Raw genomic sequence first — 22223 nt, forward strand, 5'->3', positions numbered from 1 at the left:
ATAGATTATTTTCAAAATACGTCTTCTAAAAGGTATAAAGTGACTTCACCTGGATGCAGATGTCCCTGAGGTGAACTTGTTTCCTCACTATACAATCTCTACCAACTGATATTGTGAAGCATCCCTGCTCACGGTAGGGAGATTGGAGTACATGATCTCTAAGGTCCCTTCCAACCAAAGCCACTCTATGATTCTATGACATGGTATTTAACTGTAGACAAATTGATTTACTACTTTATGTGGAATATTCCTTTTAAAAAGAGCAGAGTGGTTTTAAACCTCAGTGCTCTTTATTTACTGAAAGGTGTACAGACTTACAAACTAACAATATTATGTAAAGAAGATAACTATTTCTTTATCAGTAAAAGTTCTAGACAAAATCTAGATATGATGTTAAATGAACAGCAGAGTCCTAGGAAGGCATTATAATAGAGGCTCTCAGAAGATTGACTTTCCATAAGAGAAGCTTTGTGCACCTGTTTCTGGAAGGGCAGATCACAGTTCAGTTACATGGACTTTCAAATAACATATTATTTGAAACATCTTCAAGCTGCAGCTGTCTACAGTTTAATTGCCTATATGAAGCTTGAAGTCTAGAATGTCTGTGTAGACAACTGAGAAACAACTGAGAAGGACAGCCACCCCTAGAAATCTTGAATGAGGAAAAAACAATAAATCACTAAAAACAGAGATAAGGTGAATAGTGGTTTGTTTTCTGGAGAGACTTGCTCTTCCCAGAACACTAATGGGGATGATTACACAGGTTGCAAGTGTACCTTTTAGGTTCCTATGCTTAAGGAAAGTAAGTTCCACCTCCAGTGTAACATAATTTTGAAATGTCTCCTCTAACAATTCCAAAAAATGCCCACTTCTAATGTCATTTTGTTAATTAATAGTGAAGCCTTTGTAGTCAGCATACCACAGCACTGGGTCTATCATTTTAATTATAAAACTTAATTTTTGAAAGGATATTGTTTTATTACAATAAACCCCAATGAGTCACTGTTAAACTGTTCTAAATGTTATGTTGACGCTATACTTAAAAAATCCTTTTAAATACCTTTGAGGGAAACTGAAAAATAGACTTCCTACTGTACAGCTGGTCAGCATCCTTGGCTTTCTAACCTCTGAAAAACATAAAGGACAGCTCTGGTATTGAATATGTTTGCGTTTTCCACAACAGGAAATACATTTTCCTATTTATAAACTCAAGTAATTCTACAGTAATTACCACAATCTGCCTACACAAGTGAAAGCTTTTTACTTTGTGCTCACTGTGGTGTGGCTCATTCCTTGATGCACAAGGAAGAATGTTGTAAATAACAATTTATTTACCTTTTTCTTCTTCAAATCAGAACTGAATATAAACTGAACAGATGGGATGTATGACTTGCATAGTAAAATTTAGTAAATACATGACAAATGTTACTCATGTCTGTACTCTGCCACATACAGCACCAAGGGTCACCATTAAAAAGGTGAGGTAGGAGAGCTAATGTATTACAGGTCTTACTTTAGACACATTATTGTTTGTGTCATGCTAGTTTTAGTAACTGTAAACAAATGGTCCTATTCTTCATTCTGCTCCTTTCTATGCTTCCTGCTTCTACCTATCTAACAAAGACAGCATTGTGAGCACCACACTGGTTTTGATCATAGAAGACCTGATGCAAGCTGTGTCTTTCAGTCAGCTCTATTGTAAATGTGTTATGTGTTACTACAGATCACATGTTTCACAGCCCAAGCCACAAGTAACTCTAGAAATGAAAATCAAAATTGATTTGGGAGAGAAAGCGAGATGGAGGTTTAAAGGAGCTGTCAAAGCAACCATCTCTGCTGCCCAGCATTTAAAAGACAAGGGTAAAATGAAATTACTGCCTCGTGAAGCTTGAGTATCAATATAAAGACTGAGGACAGCTTTGATTATAACTCTGACATTTTAAACTTTTGCACTAATCAAATAGAGGAGAGCTACCACTTGAATTCACATCCTTGGTAGCAATCCTGTATGGACTGAATGACACTGTCTAAATAAAATTGTGTTCCATATTCAGGAGCTGATTATTGGAAATTTAACTTGCATATAGACTTCGAGCTTTGTTGCTTTGTTACTAACTTCTTACAAGAGTAATATTGCCTAATTCCTGTTTACACTGTTCCCATCAACAAGTTATCAGGGTGAATGATCACTGGAAAAGAAGTTATGAATAAGTTTTAGTCCCTTTTAGTTCCCTTGAACTGAACTTAATAAAATCTGGGGCAGTGCCCCCCATTGGTAGTTAAGGGAATCTTAAAACAAAGCTGACTCAGGCACAACATAAACTACCTGCACAGAAGGTGTTTTTAGAAACTTAAAATAAAAATGAAGTAAAATCATAACTACTATGTAAGCTTTTTTTAACTGTGAGAGAACTAGGCATTTACAAATTTTATTTTTTTTTTTATATATCAAAGCATTTCAATCTCAACTTACTTTTAATAGATGGCTTTAGTGACTGTATTTGTGATGGCAGAAACCTTAAAGAACACATTGCACCGGTGCTGTAGCTCATGAAGAAACAGACGCAGTGTAGTGTATCATGACAGACTGAAATGGAATTCCAGCCGTGTGAAGGTAAATTTTCCAGCTGTGCTAGCACAGATTGGAATAACTCACTCATGACTGCTGCAGAAGAAAGTGTCAGTCTATATCTCAAACTGTAGCTATCAACCACTTTGTACTGCTGCCTGCAGCAGACAGGGAAAGATTCGAAGAGTAACAAGGTGAGATGAATGCATTTCTGGGACGTAACTTATAGTTTTATAATATTTTTTGCAGTCTTTATTTTTTCTTCCAGTAGTTTTAACTCTGAGTTTATGAACATTCAGATTTGATTTTTTTTTTTTTAATGGGTATTCTACTTCATGTACATTAATCATTGTCATTAGATTATTTTTTTCTTTTAGAGTAGCTGCTGTTTTATGAGTGTTAAACGTGCTAGTGAAGACTGAGTTATTATCAAGAGCAACTAATAAAGTTAGTGAAGCTCAGAACAAACCTTAAAAGAGGAAAATACACAAAGAATATTTACGTGGGAGAATGCCACAGGATGATTGTAGGAGGACTTGGGATTTCACTAAGTAGACCCTTAAACAAAGTCAGTCACTAAATCAATAATATTATATTTTTACTTTGATCTTGTAGAAGCAACAACACTAACTTTAGCTAAGCACATTTTTTCCCATTCACCAGTTCAGAAGTCACACTGAATCTCTCAGGTCATATTTCTATGATTAAAATTTATCATACATTCAAACTCCTTGGTTTGTTCTTACAGAAAATGGGATTTCCAAATGGGCTTTTTATCTAATACAGTTTTATAGCAGTTTGGACTACAAGATCGGACAAAAACAAGTCTTTGAACAAGGGCACAGGAACTTTAAAAGTACCAAAAATGTCAAAATAAGATACACATTAACATCAGTGAATTCATACAATGCTTCTAATTTTTATTTCTTTCTGGCCTCAAGATATGTTGCAATATGCAGAGTATGAGGCACTACATTCAAAAGTAAAATTCAGCATAAACATAAATACAACACTTCAACAGTAGAAGGTTGAAGAATGTCAAAAATCTAACAGTTCCTAGCACATATCTCAATAGAAGCTTCCTTTTTAGAGTACACATTCCATTATTTCCTCAAAAGAAACTTTTAAAGGAGCAGTTCTGTTTCCCCAACTCTGTCACTACAAAGTCATTCCTGACTAAATTTCCTGAACTGATCATTTCCTTGGAAGTATTTTAGATTTCATGTCACCTCAGAAATGACAAAATTAATTTTGTGTGATCTCACCAGCACTGATTTCAGTCATTAAAAAATCATGGTGGGAAAATAGCTGGAATACAGTGTTTAGTGTTCCCACTAAACGTATCCTGAGTTCTGTACGACAAATTAGTAGTTTCTTTATCTATAGAAGTGCAAATATGTTAGGAAAAGATCTACACTTACTGGTTACACATTTACTTGGTTGTATTTTTACAACTATGAGTCAAAATAGGGTATTTTATTACATGTGCAGGCAAAGGAAAATCTTCTTTTGCTCTTATAAAAAAACAACCTAAAAAATAAGAAGCACAGACAGCATAGCTCCTTCGTGCCTCACAGCTACTCCCACATCTCTCCTTATTGCATAGACACCTGGGTATTTTCTGTAATTTACCTCATGAATGAAAACTTACAGTATCTAGGTGGCTGCTAATTTTTGTCTGTCTAAAATTAAAGAAAAATTACTCTTCAGGTAATACTGTTCCTTCTGTGCTCTCCTTTCCCCAACATCCATTTCACATACCACTAACCCCATCATTTCTGACTTTCATCTGGTCTCACAGTGACTTTCTGCAGGAGTTTAAATCCCATCAGAAAAACAGCAGCCACTCAAGAATATTATTTCTTCCTGAGCCAACCAACCTTTTCAGCCATCTAGAAAAGGTCCCTAGATAAAGTGACTACTAAGTCTCCAAAAAGCTGGAATCCAAACTTATCTTTGCAATAGCATATGAAGTCATTGATCTATGTCTGCTTAAACAACACTTATCTCAGAGAAAATCTTCATTAGCTGTTTGGCAAATTCACTCAGCTTCTCCCAGCTGCAGGACTGGATAGAAAATAAACTCTAATTGGACTTTGAGATAGTAAATTTGACACTTTACAGAAAAAGAACTATCTGAAAATTTGCAGCTGGGGTTTAAGTTTGTTTTGGTTTGCTTAATTTTGATAGTTCTTTCACCACAGATGCCAAAATCTTGCGAAGTTTTGAAAAACATGAATGTTGCTTATTCCAGATTCATCCAGCTTTCTACCAGCTGTAGAAAAGTCACACTGGATGGAAGAGGAGATACTCATTTTAGTATTTCCCTACACAAATTTAATTCAAACATCCATGACAAATAAAAAACTCTATTCACGGTCTATTTATAAAATCCAGAAGGGAAATTAAGCTGAACTGCCAGAAAGAAGGTGCATGTCTGTACGATTCAAAGTAGAGATTTAAGAGTGAGTTGCAGTGACTGGTAACAGCAAGTGTGAATAATTATGTCCTGTCTCACTCCTGCATACTGCTATTCATTGACATGAATAAACTAAAATTATGGAGCTGGAAACAATTCTCAAAAGCCTGGCCACATCAATGAACTGATGTGATTCCTGTGAACTGAGGTCAAACTTGTGAGGAGTCTCAGAAGAGGAAACCTCAGGAAAACTAATGTTAGAACAGAGGTTCCTCATGAGAAGCTGTGAAAGCAGCACATGAAAATGCAAGGTAACTTGCATGCCCAGGAAATGAGCTGGATGCAAATATACATTCTTGCACATAAACCATGTAGAATTTATACAATAAAAATTAAAATTCCATGCATCAAATTACCAGATACCAAAGATTTCTAGAACTGAAGCATAAAGTATATGCACCTGGCAATCCCTGTTGTCCTCTTCCATACATTTTCAAATTTCATCATGACCTTCTTGAAATAGGAGTGATGAGATCTGAGTAGAAGGCTTGGTATATGAGTGCATTGCAATTACTAATGCCACAGAACAGCAATGTTATCTGGTTTAGTTTTTTTATTCTGGTTTGGTTTCTAAAATTTAACACAATGTATTTCAGATAATTCCCATAGGGATGTCAAAATCTCTTACATGGAAATAACCCATTTGGATAACAACAATGGAGATACATAGCAATCTGAAAACCATTACTCTTTACCTGGCCTTTTCAGTATTATTTGATCCTCCTCAATAGGACATATTGACATACTGTGCAGTGAGTCCAACAAAGGGCTACAAGCATGACTGAGACATTGAAGCACATAATATGTAAGGAGAATGTGAGATAATTGGTTTCATTTAACCTTAAAAAGAAAAGATGAAAGGAGATCTGGCTAATGCCTACAACTGTCTGATGTGAGAATACTGAGAAGGTGGAGACAGATTCTTCTCGAAGGTTCAAGGTGACATGCCAAGAGACTATGGACATACTTTCTTTCAGGCAACTGCCAGGAAAAGCTTTGTAATTATTGGAATAAGTTGCATAGTCTCCATCCTTGGAGTTGTATCCTAAATCTGCCTGATCACAGCACTAAGTTACCTAAGAAACTAAGAAACTGGTGCTTCTTTAGGTAGTTGAGTAGAGGGCTCTCATATATCCCTTCCAACTAAAATTATTTTATGAATCTATGGATCATCTAGAAATAATGCTGTGTTTAGCTATTCTGCAATGCTGGGAGAATATTTTCCTGTTTGTCTGAAGGATGAACTACAACAAAAAGAAAATAAGATCACCTTTGTAGCAGCATACAAAACTGAATTACCAATGCATACCCTCTGCTAAAGGGAAAGTTCAAGGAGCGGTAAAGAGAAGGGTAGTTTGTATCTAATTAGTTGATTAATATCTTAATTTCCTCAATTTGATTCATTTATACAATGTTGTTGTCAACTTCATTGAACTTTTTTTTTGTCCTCTGTCTTTAGTTTTGAGGAATTTTAATTATTTCCATGTCCAATAACAATTACTAATGTTTATTATATGGCAGTTACTTATCACCAGCCTAAGTGATGGCCATTTTACTCTCATGCAGTGTACAGCCACTGGTAGTAATGGGCTCTTTCCCGCCTTCTCTCAAAGGCTTGGTCCCACTTGCTTGTCTTTGTCATAACAATATTTGTGTAGTTATCTAATGAGCCAAATCAAAGCAGCTGAAGACAAATCAAGATGAAATCTAACCATCAGCTTGCAGCCAGATAATTTCCATGAAATGGATCACTGCACAGGAACGTAAAGAAAATTTTGGGAGCAAAAGTGGAGCCCCATCATGGCATATTAACACAGTGATAGTTTAGTTCCATAAACCTAAATAGAGGCGGTCTCACTGATATATGCTGACACTGGGGACATAAACAATGCAGATAACATATGTTGGTAATGGCAGAATCTAGCAAGATGGCTAGTCAGGAGAAAACTCTATTACTGCTGTAATTGTATTTCTTGCTTCAGACAGAAAAATATCTGGAGTTATCATAGTCCTTAAGGAATATGATGGAGGCATTAATTTCTGATAAAGAATCTGATTTTTGTACATTGCTTTCTTCCTCTTTCCTCCTTTTTTTTCCCTGATGTTTGAAACTTCTCCATGTATTAAGCTTGATTGCACAATCAGCATTCTGACAAATCCCAGCTTCTCTCTCCATTCCCCTTCATCTTATTACTGTCCATAAATAGAGACAAGCCAGGAAGGGGAGATAAGCATATATCTATAATTGTAACAGTATAAAAACAGCTCTTGAAACATATTAATCACTGACTAATCTTCCATACTAATTTATTCCACTTGTCTAAGAGCAGCTCTTTCCTTCTCTGATCTTTCCTATTCTGAGACCAAGACTTCATGATCATATTTCTGACTAGCTGATGCAGCAAATTGGTATTATCATTTAGACTACAGCTTCCTGTTTCCTATTATATGACAACTGTCATCTTTCTGCATAATTAAGAAAATATACATCCTCATTTGGAAAGGGGAAAGAGAAGAGGAGAGAATATTTTTCCTAAATGTGGGAACGATGTCAAAATAAAACTGTTTGCACTGTTATTATATTCTCTGAAATGTGAGAGAAAGAGGAGAAATAAGTGAGGAGAGGAAAAGAGCAACAGTCTTGAACATGAATATTCTCATTTTCAGCACAGCTAAGAATGCAGAAGACCAAATCCCAAGACCCCTCTACGTGGTCTTAATTCTGGCAGTGGGTCTCTAGATTTAATAACATTTGGTGGGTTTCCAGCTAAGGTAAATCAGGACTTAGTTATAAATTAAGAAATTATTTGAGACCAAAAACCAAGATGTATTGACTATCTACCATGCCTGAACCTATCAGATTAAACAAATGAACCCAGCTTGCTGGGTAATTAAGAAGTGTCAGTAATAGATGCACAAGTGTCTGGCACAACCAACCCTTAGTTTCTGAGTTATCTTCCTCTTTATTTTGAAATCATGGAACATTTATCCTATATGGTTTCCACTTGGTAGCTTCAGAAACAAAATAAAAGATTGTGTGACCCACCATTCTCTACAATGGACCATAAGTCAAATGGATTTGACCCTTCTCCACTGCTTTTTGGTTTGTCGTTCATTTATCTTGGTTGTCAAGGTTCTATTTCCTGGTGATGATGTGAAATGTGAAAATGCATCCTCTGCTATGGATGCTTTTTGGTTTTTTAAAGGATAAAAATAGACTGAACTCCTGGACTTTTCTAGGAGAGAAAAAAAAGGGAAAGAGGCAAAATGATTTGCTGAGTTATAGTAACAGGATGTGGTTTTTACCGTTGCCACCCTCCAAATAAGCACTATAAAAATAGTGAAATAATAGTTTAACCCACAAAAAAAACCCTAATGCATTCAAGTTGCTAGTATTGTGTATTGGGTCAATGTAGGTACATGATGTGACTAAAATAGTAAAGAAAAATATACTACTGTGCTATATGTATTTCATAGTAAAACCTTGCCTTTGATATTTTTTTTTTGTAGTGACTTTCTGTACTGATTAAATAAATAAATAAATAAATAAGTTCCACAATGTGTGTTCCCTCTTAAAAGCTCACTGAACAATTTCAGCTTCAGAATATTGTGTTGGTTTGGATCTTTTCCTGATGAGAAGAAATATGGAAGATAAGAAAGACATAATTTCTCGGTACTTCCTTTCTGTAGACACAAATCTAACTTCTGAAAATGAATACACAATTGATCAAAATATTCACTAGCATAGGATGTGTTAAATATAGCTCAGTACATATCTTAAAAAAGTTGGTGGGTGATGAAATTTCATTCTGAAGAGCAGCATGAATTTTTGACTTGGAAAAGAAAAATATCTTGGTAGTCAGCTGTACAAAGTTAATAGACCAAATTACAGCCTCATTTAAGCTATTATAAATCCATAGCTACTGCTAGTGAATTTGAATTTAGACTAAGCTTAATGACAGGAAAATTTGGGTAATACAGCAAGGGGAGATGCAGTTCACGTGTTAATCAACAGAGCAGGGAGGTTTTGATGGCTGCTGGTTACATGAAGAAGATAATGTATATAAAAGGCTGGACCTGAGACAGGCCAGGCCATCAACACAAGATACAGAGCATGTGTGTGCACACCTCCAGCTATTGAAACTTCACCTCAGAGTTATGAAATATTCATCTGCTTAGCATATGAATTGTGGAAGTCCCCTCACAGTCCCTTCCTCCTCAGTTCCTGTATTACAATACCTATGTTGGTATTGCCTGTTAGTGAGAATTCAGAAAGTTGCATGTCACCCTGGCAGAATAGAACATGATTTGATATAACACGATTTAACTTCAGATCTCCTCCTTTTCCCACCAACTTTATTTGTGTACCTCCTGCCATTATAATGATGGAGGACCACCTGCTAATGAGTGCTTTCAGGTAGGTTAGGGTAGAGCCAAAAGAGTCGCATACTGTCACTGTGAAATGACAGCAGTCACTGCTCGGGACATCAGTCCAGATTTTGAGCATTTACCTTATCCTGACATTTCAATTGCCCTGACAGATATTCAGTGTACAGCTTTACACACATAATGCAATTAATTAGTAATAAGTGGCCCCTACCAGGTAACAACAGAAATTGTTGACATTCCACATAACTCCGTCCATTCAGAGCAAGAAATACAATGCTGTGAAGTCTGCTCTGGTAAATGATAATATTATAGATCACAAAATTCTGAATTTCACTTACAGGATAAAGCCTGCTAAACTACTTGAATAACAAAAATTATCAAAATACTACACAATGCAAGAGCATAATATTGATATTGAGAAATGCAGTTAAGCTTTCCTTTCATTTTTGAAGCAGTTGCATTTATTAGCTCTTGAAATTTCAATATGACCTTTCAGCAAAAGAATTTTTGCAGTGGAACATGAATGAAATGGAGCACGTATTTCTGACTTCAAACAGTTCCATCTGAAAAAGACACAAACATTCAAGTGTCCCAATATTTAAGCTGAGAATTAATATAGTATGAACTCTGAAAATATTGTTCTCACTTTAGAGAAGTTTTTGAGTCATTGGCTATAAATGTGTTTAAATGAATTTTAAGCTCACCAGCTAGTAAATAGAGATGCTATTATGTTGCATCACATAATTTGTCAATGAAATCAGGCACCAATTCCAATAGAAGAAACAAGGTGATGATGAAGCTAGGAATTTCTACTGTACATCTAAATCGAAAAGAAAACCTAACAAAGATGATCCTATCAGTAATTTTACACTTTAAAGAAAAGAAAAGAAAAGAAAAGAAAAGAAAAGAGAAGAAAAGAAAAGAAAAGAAAAGAAAAGAGAAGAAAAGAAAAGAAAAGAAAAGAAAAGAAAAGAAAAGAAAAGAAAAGAAAAGAAAAGAAAAGAAAAGAAAAGAAAAGAAAAGAAAAGAAAAGAAAAGAAAAGAAAAGAAAAGAAAAGAAAAGAAAAGAAAAAGAAAAGAAAAGAAAAGCTAATCAGGGAAATGACTGGTGTGGGTTTCCTGAAAAATTTACAGTTTCCACTATTTATCCATGTTTGCAAAAAAAATTTAAGTTTTTTTACATCTTCATTTTCCTTTTTCAAAACAACTTCTTGTTTAAAAATGTGAACTTGTTCAGGAACAAGGTCATTGGTGGTGATCAGTAAGAGACAACTTCACAGTCGCATTTCCAGGCAGGTGCAGTTTGAGCAGTCCAAATTTTCTTGAAGTAATGATGTCCTCTCTCACTGAGTTACCCTGCAGGTGAAGTGTTGAGTAACCTTCCACCTAATCTTTACTATCACCTCTGTCCATTTGGCAGCTAATTTTAATTATATGCTTGTGTAGCTGTCTGGTTGTATCACAGAATCACAGAATGTTAAGGGTTGGAAAGGACCTCAGAAGTTCATCTAGTCAAAACTCCTACCAGAGTAGGTCACACATGAACTTGTCCAGGTGAGTTTTGAATGTCTCCAGAGAAGAAGACACTACAACCTCTCTGGGCAGCCTGTTCCAGTGTTCTGTCACCATCACAGTGAAAAAGATTTTCCTTACGTTTACATGGAAACTCCTCTGCTCCAGCTTGCACTCGTTGCCCCTGTACCTCATGTTTCATGACATGAAATGAATCCAATGTGTTTCTTAATTTTGTCATTTCTGATTTTAACACCTTCTTCACAGAAAAAGGGAAACCAGGAAAATAAACAAAATCTGTGCAGCAACTGTATCAGATACGTATGTTCGCATCCAAACTAAAGAATTCAAGAGACATAGATAGCAATTAAAAAATCTCATTTAAACTGTAACAGCACTGATACTCCCTCATGTGGGTTTTATTAATTTTCTGTAACACTTTTTGTCAATTCAACAGGTAAAATACAAAAACCACATCAATGGTTTTTCTTCTGTTCTTTTCACTCAGGTGAGTCCACAAGCTCATTTCCAGATGGAGCAGGTGGGTGTACATACACTGTGTAAACAACACATTCTTGGCAAGGCTGTGTGTTGCCATTATCTCTTCTAGACATCAGATAGAAAGGAAAACCAACTTCTCTTAGTGCCAGACACCTGTTCATTATTCTTCCATTGCATCTGCTTCACCTTCTGCTGCTTTATCAATTACCGTAGAGCTGTGGCATAGCTCTCTTCAGCCAGAACCATTCCAAAGAATGGAATTTCTCTAGGTTTCTGATCAAATATACCTGTGTCATAAGAATGATCTTCAACTAAGGTGTCACCATAAGAGGATGCCCAGGGAGAAAAACTTGCTGACTTTCTGGAAGCAATAGTATCCATGATGTAGTAAGAAATCAGACACACTGAGAGTGCATTCTACTAATAGCTAAAGCTTAGAAATTGCAGGGGTGGGGGGTGTGTGGGGGAGTGGGAAGAGCTTTCATGGGATATTTAGAACTCTGTGCAAGGAAAACCTTCTAATGGAACAGGAAGGAATAGACCCATAGGACAGCTAGAGGAATCAATCTGCCTTGCCACTCAGTTGTTGATACAGGCAGCACGTACACATTAATGGCAGGAAGTTTGGTGGGTTTGAATTGCTGTATATTCTATTTAATAAAACAGTTTTATTTCCAGTTTATCAATCCACTGACAGAATCCTGAATGTTGTCTTAGACAATTCCAGAGCTCTCAAGTTTTGAGCAAATGGTGTCAACTTGATGAGGCTATGGTGGTGTTGAGAGAAAGGAACTTAATATTTCAGTTTTGTTCTTTACAAATATACAGCATAAGAGAATTATGCACTCATTTGACTTACTAAGGAAAGCATTAAGTTGGCATTCATGTATGATCTTAATGTGGTTGCTTAAATTACTTCAATGAAATTGACTCAAATATGAGGTAGAATTCTGCTTCAGATATGTCTTAATATTCCCCAAGATATACAACACAGCTATAGAGATTATGTTGTCAATCAAAAGTTAGACAGTTTCTACTTCTGATGGGCAATTTCTTCTTAATGTAAGTAAAAAGAACAAATAACTCCTTCATACACAACAAGGGCTAATCATGTTATTTCTGAGATTGCTACTATTCACAAAATTTAAGAATATCTGGTATGTCATTCTTCATAGAGAGAGTGATTGCCCATTGAAATGAGTTGCCTGGGGAGGTGGTGGAGTCGCCATCATTGGGGGTGTTTAGGAGGAGACTTGATGGGGTGCTTGGTGCCATAGTTTAGTTGATTAGATGGTGTTGGATGATGGGTTGGACTCGATGATCTTGAAGGTCTTTTCCAACCTGGTCCATTCTATTCTATTCTATTCTATTCTATTCTATTCTATTCTATTCCATTCCATTCCATTCCATTCCATTCCATTCCATTCCATTCCATTGTGTTACTTTAAGAAAAGAGTAGGAAGCTGGCAATAAATTTGTCACTCAAACTATGCTTTACATTAGCCTGCAAGTAGTCTGGGGAGTGCAGGCTGTACCTGCTTAATTAGCATATAAAAATTGTGTTTGTCAACTTGTTCCACTTTGCAACAGGACTTGATTTTGTTTCCATGAAAGCTTTCATATTTTGATGTGCTTTAAACTGTTTTAAAACAGTTGTTGACAAATGATTGCATCAGCTCTCCAGAGGAGAGAACTTTCATGCAATTTAGGCTTGATAAAATGGAAATTTCATCATGTTTGTGTTTTTGCAATGCAATGAAATGCTCTTTAAAACCTAGCTATTTTTAATTCTCCTTTCCTATGGGTTCTTGTGCCTGTACAGCTGCTAGACTGATAACTTCTTTTTTTAAACTGGCTGCTGTTTGATGTTTTTCTTTTTTTAGAAAAAAATACTTCCAGCTTGTTTGCCCAAGTACATTCAAACCCTTAGAGACACAGAAAAAAATAAACAACCAAAAAACCCCAACCCAAACCAAAACAACAGCAAAGAATTAAAAAAACCCAAACCCGCCACCAAACCCAGTATCAATAAAACCCAACTATTACATACAGAGTAACTGGACACACTCCGCCTTGTGGGTTAAGATTTCCATATGTTACTGGATCTGTAAATGTTCACTCAAGATAGAAGCAGCCATTGCAACACCAAGATGCTGAATACTGTATCCAACAAAACAAGACTCATTGTTTCCTTTCCCTCCATACCTTTTCTTTTCTGCTGTCTTCCCAAACCACCTTTACTCTACAGCCTAGGCAGACAAGAGGAGAGGGAATCTTGCTTCTAGTTGTGAGCCACCAAGTCCAGGGTAGTTAGGCATAGCAAGGCAGGGGGTGTATTCAGTAACTGAAAATGTGGAGTACAAAACAGCCTTATTTTTCTCATTTATAAAATAGTCTTTTCCTTCTAATGCTTGGTGCCATGGTTTAGTTGATTAGATGGTGTTGGATGATGGGTTTGACACGATGATCTTGAAGGTCTCTTCCAACCTGGTTTACTCTACTCTATTCTATTCTACTCTATTCTATTCTAGTCTAGTCTAGTCTAGTCTATTTGCATATCCAACAGAGAAAAAAATATTTCTTAAGGTAAAATCTATATTGTTTGTGAAGCATTAGTTGAATTGTGACTTATGAATGTATTAACAATAAGTAAGCTCCAGTGCTGGGCTGATACAATGTTCATTTATTAAGGAGTTACAGGGTGACTACCAGTGATGCATAAGTTTTTAAGTAAATATTCAAAAATAAAGAATCTGAATTAAAGTTGTAGAGTAGCCTTAAACTTGACATTTCTGAAGTCTGAATTTTATTTTTATTTTATTATTTTTCAAACGTCACAAAATTACTTTACCAAAAATTCAATGTTTGTGTGTGTTTGTTTGTTTGTTTCTCTATAATACATATTAGCTTTAGAATCTCAGGAAATTATTTCATTAACACAGCATTATCTAAGTGCTAGAACCACACTACAGTGACCTTCATTACAGCAATCTTTATTTTCAGGTTTAAAATTTGTAATAAAAGAAGAAGAAAAAAAAAATTGATGCACTGAGACCAGACCTTCCCATTTCTTTTCATCCAAAAAGAAATCCAGTTGTGCTTCAAATGTGTTCATGGATGTGATACAAAGCACAATGAGCAGAGATGAATAGGACACTCATTTCAGAAGTACATTGGTGCTCTGAACTAAAACACTAACAGGGATGCATCCAGAAGCTATTCAAGCATCGTTAGTGTGGAACTAAGCCCAAGTAACAGCCTCTACAATCAGGAAGCTTTATTAGTTTAAGTTCTGGCTCAACACTATGATAATCACATCCATCTGGCTTCTGGCCAGCACAAAGTGCAGGCAGAGGTCACTTTCCTTTGCCTGCAAAGTACCATATAGACATTACCTAAATATGCATTTGTCCTTCCTATGGTACAATTATGCTTATTGCATTACTGAATTAAAATTTTGCTAGAGTTTAATGTTGCCTGGAGGATGACAATTCAATTCTACAGCAGGGTTGAGAAGGTTTCAATATGTTTGGTTTTCTGTGTTAAAATCAAATTTGTGTAAACATCTGTTTTCACTTGGAAAAATAGATGGAAGATCTGAAGGATGTGGATTATTTGAGTGAGGTAAATCAGGAATGTGGTTGGACATTAGGAAGAAGTTCTTTACTATGAGGGTGGTGGAACATTGGCACAGGTTGCCCAGAGAGATGGTGAAGGCCCCATCCTTGGAAACATACAGAGCCATTCTTGATGGGACTCTGAGCAACCTCATCTATCTGTGAATGTCCTTGCTTACTGCCAGGTGGTTGGACTAGATGACCTATAGAGGTCCCTTCCAACCCACTGCATTCTATGGTTCTATGTCAAATGTCCCTATTCTCTTTCATAGAGAGCTGCTTTGCTGATTAGGCAAAGACATTATTTGAACCTGACCCTTCTATAACTCAACCCCAACAGAGAGCAGTGCATGGGATTTGCCATTTCCCTCTACACCTCAAAATTTCATTAAGAAACCTTGAAATGTTAAATTTTAGTGAAAATCATACCTGATTTAATGAAAATAATTGATTTACACTGTTCCAATCAGTTTTAAAAGAAGCCACTTTTAATAGTCAACCTACTGTTTTAATGTTCTGCCCAAAACTCTCTCCAAAGACCTTAGTATACTGCAGTTCTGTCTTCATGACAGAAAGCCTATGTTGGCATCCAATTTTTCATAGCTCCCTTGAGTGGTTCTATAAGTCAGATTTCACTGATAATTGCTTTAATAAAATCTATTTTAATTTAAAGGGCTTGATTTCAGAGGTGGCCTACATTTTTCCTCTGTTCTGCCTTACAGAGGCGAATATCTGAACAGACACTCTACACTAATAGGACTGCCCTCTTGGTTTAACAGATGCTTAAATGTTTTATTGGGTTAAAGTCCAAAGTCTAGATGTACAGGTGAAAGATTTTAAACATGTTTAAATGCTCTGTATGAGAAAAAGTAGGAATCACTACCTGAATTTTCAGAAAATGGTCATGGTTGTGCCCATCAGTGCATGTGGACCACATATGTACCTATAGACAGAGTCTACACTTCAACCCTAGTGTAACCTCTCCCTCTTGTATATTCACCATCAGTATCTACAGCAGTCCTCTAGCTAAAAACAAAAGTCACATGAAATTTGAGCCTTTCATATGCCAGTAACACAAGAATTACCTGCCCCCACAAACTCTTCAACTCTGTGGCATGCTGAGTTCTTGCTGGGGGCAATATGAAAAAACAAATAGAGGATTTTAAGTGTCCGTGACTAATGAGCCTGATAAATAAATAAATTGTTAATCTTTCTCTTTGTTAATACTGGGAAAAAAAAGTAAAAATCTGTAAACACAGACATAAAGGAGCAATTGTTAAAACTAACATCCAAATGTGAGCATAATTTTTGTTTAGGAGACCATAGAGAGTCTTAAAAGCAAGACAAAATCTCCCTGTCAGCTGATGGAATGACCAAAGCTTAGTTTTGATCTATAGAAGAGAAGACAGCCTTCCTATAATAGCCTGCAGTCAATACACAGAGAAAAATAGTTTCAGCCGTTTGTCTTTAAATCTTTGACATCACAACCTTTACAACAGGGAAACTGTATGAATCCAAATCTTCCTAAGACACTGTACAGAAGAAAAAGGAGAGCTATCACAACTGAAGCTGGACAGTACAAGCTCTAATGATTGTCCTTGTAGAGAGCCTGTGATAAAGAAGTGATCATGGGAGTATGAATCTGGTCAGGAAGCTGGAATCAAGATTGCTGCTAAGGTGTTGGAACATGTATTCTCTTTCTGTGATTCAACATACTGTGGGAGCTTTATTGCCTTTTGGTGAGGCAATCATAAAGAAACACCCAATGTGTCCTCTCTAATCTCCTGTCAGTTGCCTGGGGGCCAGACCATGATTTACAATCCACAAACCATATGGACAGAATGAAGAACTTGGTGGCAGGGAATCTTCCTTTCTGATACAGAAGAAATAATCTTTTACAAGTCTCTTTCCTGTAAAAACCATTTTGAAGCCACATACACTAAAGAGTTTGTTTGTTTATTTGTTGTGTTTTTTTTTTTTTCTTTTTTTTTTCTTTTTTTTTTTTCCCCAGAAGAAAGCCTTCTGGTAATTGCTAAGGTTTTATTTTCATAGTTGAAAAGTGTAAATATCTCATTCATGTTATTGCTTTTTCCACACACCCCCTGCCTTTCCTTTTCCTGCTCTCCTCATGTGATACACTTGCTCCTAGCCAAACAGGGCTGAATAAGCTGTTCCATGCCAAGCAACCCCTTTGGTGAGCACATTGTTGGCCTGTAATTTGTTCAAAAGTGGCGGATTGCTGAGGCCTTTTCAAGCAAGCTGCATGAAAATCTTCACAAATGAGTCTAAGCCATTAGTAACAAGAGCCCTAAGGGAGCCATTGTAGTGACTGAATATATATTATGGATCTCTCTCTCTGTAATTTAATTCTGGAACGGGGAATCTTAGGTAGCATATGAACAGCTGAAGAACTGCCCCACCGCCCCCACCTCTCTTGCTCACACTCACACACAGAAAGAAATCAACGGGAGAAATGTCCTTGCAGTACTGAATACATACGCACGTTGGCATTTATGAAAACTTGCGCTCCCTGTGGGGGTGAAGAACATGGCCTAGAGGAAATTAGAACAGCCTGACACTGGTGCAGCCTCCCACCTGGCAATATGGGTCATGATTGACAGGGCCCTTGTAAATAGAGAATTCAAGAAGGAGGAGGCCTTTAAAATTACATATGAGATGTTTGAAATGACATTTAAAATGCCAGTTTAAGCAAGAATGCATTTTCTGATTTATTCACTTCATAATGTGCCTTTGCATCTCTGCTGCATTTCCAGGACATTCATTCTAAGCCTCATCCAGTGGCTCATTTAAAGAAGTCTGACCAAGTGGAATATTTTATAAGTATATAGATAGGTAGATACATATAGATAGATGATAGATAGATAGATAGATAGACAGACAGACAGAGATATATAATGGATTGGCATACATAAGAACAGCCTGTCTACAAAGTACGGAAATGCATAACAGATTTACATCAATATTGGACTAAATATTTGCAGAATGCCTTTATATGTAATAATAACTGCCATACAAAGCTAAGTGCACAACTACAAGACAAAAGAGTAAGTGTTTTTCCATATAACTATAAAACTAATCTACAGAACTTCTTAGTGTTGAAAATGCAGGCTTCCTAAACTGTGAACTGATAGCAGAAGCAAATGAAGACTGTAAGAACAAATGAGATTAATTCCGGCAAAGATGTCAGATATTCTGTGTGAGAAAGGTAATCTCTCCTGTGCTGACAACACTTTTTTTGTTTGTGGTAATTACAGTCAGAGCTAATAAAAACAGTTTTGATTTGTGGTGGAGATTGGCTACCTCATTCATAAGATCAAAAAGAATTCTTCATCCGCATTTGCATAGAACGCAATGAATCAGTATCAAATTTGCAGGGCATATGTTATGGCTTTCATAGCAGTTATGCTTTGAAAGGTGATTTTTCAACCTGGTGAGCAGAATTTTAATGTGTCTATGTCAGAGTATAGGTTTCTCTTCACTTGTCCCTCTGGACAAGCATTTGCTTAGGGGATGCAGATCAGAACTTTAGCAATATGGAAGCTAACAGTTTTGTTTGGAACTTACACATTAGTTGGATTATTTTTTAAGAAGAACCCTGTTGAATACCCCCCAGTACAGTAGCTGGTGGAAGGATTTTTTCAAACTTGAAGTCTGTTTCATGTTGGAAGCTATGAACTTCAACACAATAAAACTAAGAGTTCAAATAAAATTTATTTTGGCCGTGTCTTTCCACCTGCAAAATTCATATAGCCTTTAGTTTTATGTGTCAAGGATAATGGGAGACAACTCAGATTTAGGTACTTCTTGTAATAAAGTTATTTGAAGGAAAGAAAACATGTAAGCTTGGGTTGCAAAATATGAATGTAACCCAAAAGAACATTCTCAGAGCCACCATGCAGCTGGCTGGGCTCCACAGCATTTGGTCTAGTCCCTCATTCCCCATGATGTTGTTTGGTCTGCAAGATCCTCCTGAGTTTCTTCCCTGATATTCTCTCTTTTACTCTTGATGTAGTTGGCATATTCTGCTGCACAGCTGCCTCTGCTCTGATTCCCCATAGCAAACTGACACTTGCACAGTGCAGAAAACAGAGGAAAGGCACTGAAATGAGATGGGCCTGACAGCTTCAGAAGGAACAGCCAAAGAGCATGATTGGAGACATTCTTGCCATCTACATCAGGCAAGCATTTTGGAAGCAAAGGCAAGGGGCAGACAGAAGCTGTCAGCTTATACACACAGACATTTGAGATTAGTAACTCGTTTGCCTGCTGTTCTCAGTTTAAAAGCTCTTCATGTCAAGTTTTGACAGTACTTTTGAAAGTTCTTTACAAACCACTTCAATATTTCAGTCTTTTTATCCTCATCACTAGAGTGAATGGAAATATATGAACCTTATAAAATAAACAAAGATATTGAGGAAATGATCCACTTAAGATATGCAAAGAATGACTTTCCACTCAGACAAGGTTAGTCAAACTCTCTCATGTTTGGTTGGAAGATCTTTTACTTTAGCATGCATCTTTTGACTAGGATCAAGACTTCTGTCTGGTATTAAGTTTAACCACTGGCAGCAGATACATCAACTGGATATGCTATCTCTAGCATCTGGATAAAACTAAGTGATTAGTATTATAATATTAGTTTTTTGACCAGAGGTCCAGATTAAGATCAGAGCTATTAAGATCATACACTATGAACACATGTGAAAATGTAATTCTCTTCTTAAAGGGAATAGTATATAGATATAGGTAAGGGAGAAAAAACCCTAATAATCACTTATATAAATGTTATGTGTTTTTCTTTATTCAGATAATTGTATTTTTCAGAAAGAATATTGCCAGTGACAGGAAGCATTTGGGCCAAGTGCTGAGTGAAAAAGGATGAACTGTGAAGAAAAAAAAAGTTCCTTCTTTGAGCATAATATACTTTGGACTTAGAAAGATCTTTCTAAATAAACAGTAGTAGTTTACTTGAAGATCTTGTATATCTGTCCCTAGATCTGCTCACATGTTAACATCCTATATCAAGACACAAAAGGACATGAAATTGGCATAAAATACTCTTGTACTCAGTCATGCTTTTCAGGTATTTGTCACTACAGTACAGTAGTGAGAATTGCCATACAAATTGCCAGTTAGGTGCTAAACCACTTCAATTTATAGCATATCATCACATTTCTTCGCTTGTGTTCTTCTCAAGGAAGGATTATCTCTATGCTCATTCTTCATTACACCAAGACATAAGATAACCTAAAAAATCCTAAACTGTTCTTTTTAGATCATTAATCAAATGCATCAGCTATTGGGTGAAGGCTACAGCTTAATCTGCATTTGAAGTGTTTTGGCAAAATCTGTGGAAGCTCTATTTTGTCTCATTGCTAGTTAAGACAGTAATTTTATGATATTTGGCCAATCCTCAAAGATTTGTTTGTTATGCTTTTTAGTCACATTTTAGTAACTGACTGTTCCACCAATTTTCTTGCCTTCTGCTTCAATTCTTTTTCCTACATTCTTTCCCTTACACATCAGCTGGTGTGTCCTTTCTGGATTTAGCTCTTATTTTCTTTTGGAGTAGAAGAGAGAAAAGCTCCATTTCCTGTTTAATGTCTGAAACATGCTTCCCCATTTTTAAAAATTCATTTCTAGGAAGCATGCTTTATAAGTGCATATAAATAATCATATTCATTCAGACAAAAAGCTAACCTGCTACCTTACACACAACAATGACCAGTTACAAAGAAAGATCAAGTGTGCACAGTTTAATATCCTCAGCTTCCAGAAACCAGTATTCAGGAAATTTCTGAGCAGACATCATGTCTGCATTATAGCCCACAACAAGTACTTTTTATCTACTAAATTGTGAAAACATTCTTTTAATTAATTCAGACTTTGCCAATGAGTTCCCTAGTTTAACTACCTAATTTTGTTTACTTTAAATCTACTAAGCAGTCCATCTGATGTCTTTTAGTTTTTGTTCCCCTTCTTAATCTTCTCCACACTCTTCCCTATATTGCATATTCCCCTCAGATGTCTCTTCAAAGTAAAGATGATAGGTCAGTTAACCTCTCCTCTGATGGAGAGAGATTAAATCAGTCCCATCACTTGATTAACTTTTTTGTCTTTCCTTTCACCTTTTTCACCTTTACTCCTTTTTTTTTTTTTTTTTTCCTTTTAAACTGGGGGGATAATATTTCCACACTACTGAGGATGTTTGAATGCTCATACTACAGTTATGTTTTCAATCTTGTCTTTCCCTATTCATCCATAATATATTATTTGACTGGATTTGCCTGGATTTGATTTTTAAACTATGCTGAGCACAAAGAGAAATACAAGATATCTTTCTGGTGTGCAAATCAGTAACTGGGATCAGTGCACTGTGCAGAAATAAATGGAATTTCTCCCCTTCCCCCTGCCCCAATTCCACTTTTGCACATTTACTTTGTTTTTAAGTGCAATTTTATTGCTTGATATTCTTCACAGTGGACTTTATAAGAAGTTAAGCTTTCTGTTAATGTTTGAACTGACAGAAAATCCAGTCAGAAGGAAAGGAGGATGAGAAACTTCATTACCTATGCAGGGTTCTTGACTGAAGACTCAGTAGCAATGATAAAATATACCCACACTGACAGAAAAAAAATGAATTGAAAGATGCCTTTACATCTGGACCAGATCTTCAGTACATTCATCTGAAGTAAAGGCTATGCTTACATTGTGTTAACACAAGATCAGATTTGTCCTTACATCACAAATTTAATAGTCCCTCCACCAGTATTTCCTGATATTTTTGGTGTGGTTTTTGTCTAAGTTCTAGTCAGATGTGTCCAGTCTCAACACCCTTGAAAAGCCAAGACGTAAGGTACCAAATTAGAATAGAATAGAATAGAATAGAATAGAATAGAATAGACCAGACCAGACCAGGTTGGAAAAGACCTTCAAGATCATTGTGTCCAACCCATCATCCAACACCACCTAATCAACTAAACCATGGCACCAAGCACCCCATCAAGTCTCCTCCTAAACACCTCCAGTGATCGTGACTCCACCACCTCCCCAGGCAGCCCATTCCAAAGGGCAATCACTCTCTCTATGAAGAATTTCTTCCTAACATCCAGTCTATGCCTGCCCCAGTCCCCTC

The sequence above is a fragment of the Dryobates pubescens genome, chromosome 4, assembly GCF_014839835.1.
Source record: "Dryobates pubescens isolate bDryPub1 chromosome 4, bDryPub1.pri, whole genome shotgun sequence".
Lineage (NCBI taxonomy): Eukaryota > Metazoa > Chordata > Aves > Piciformes > Picidae > Dryobates > Dryobates pubescens.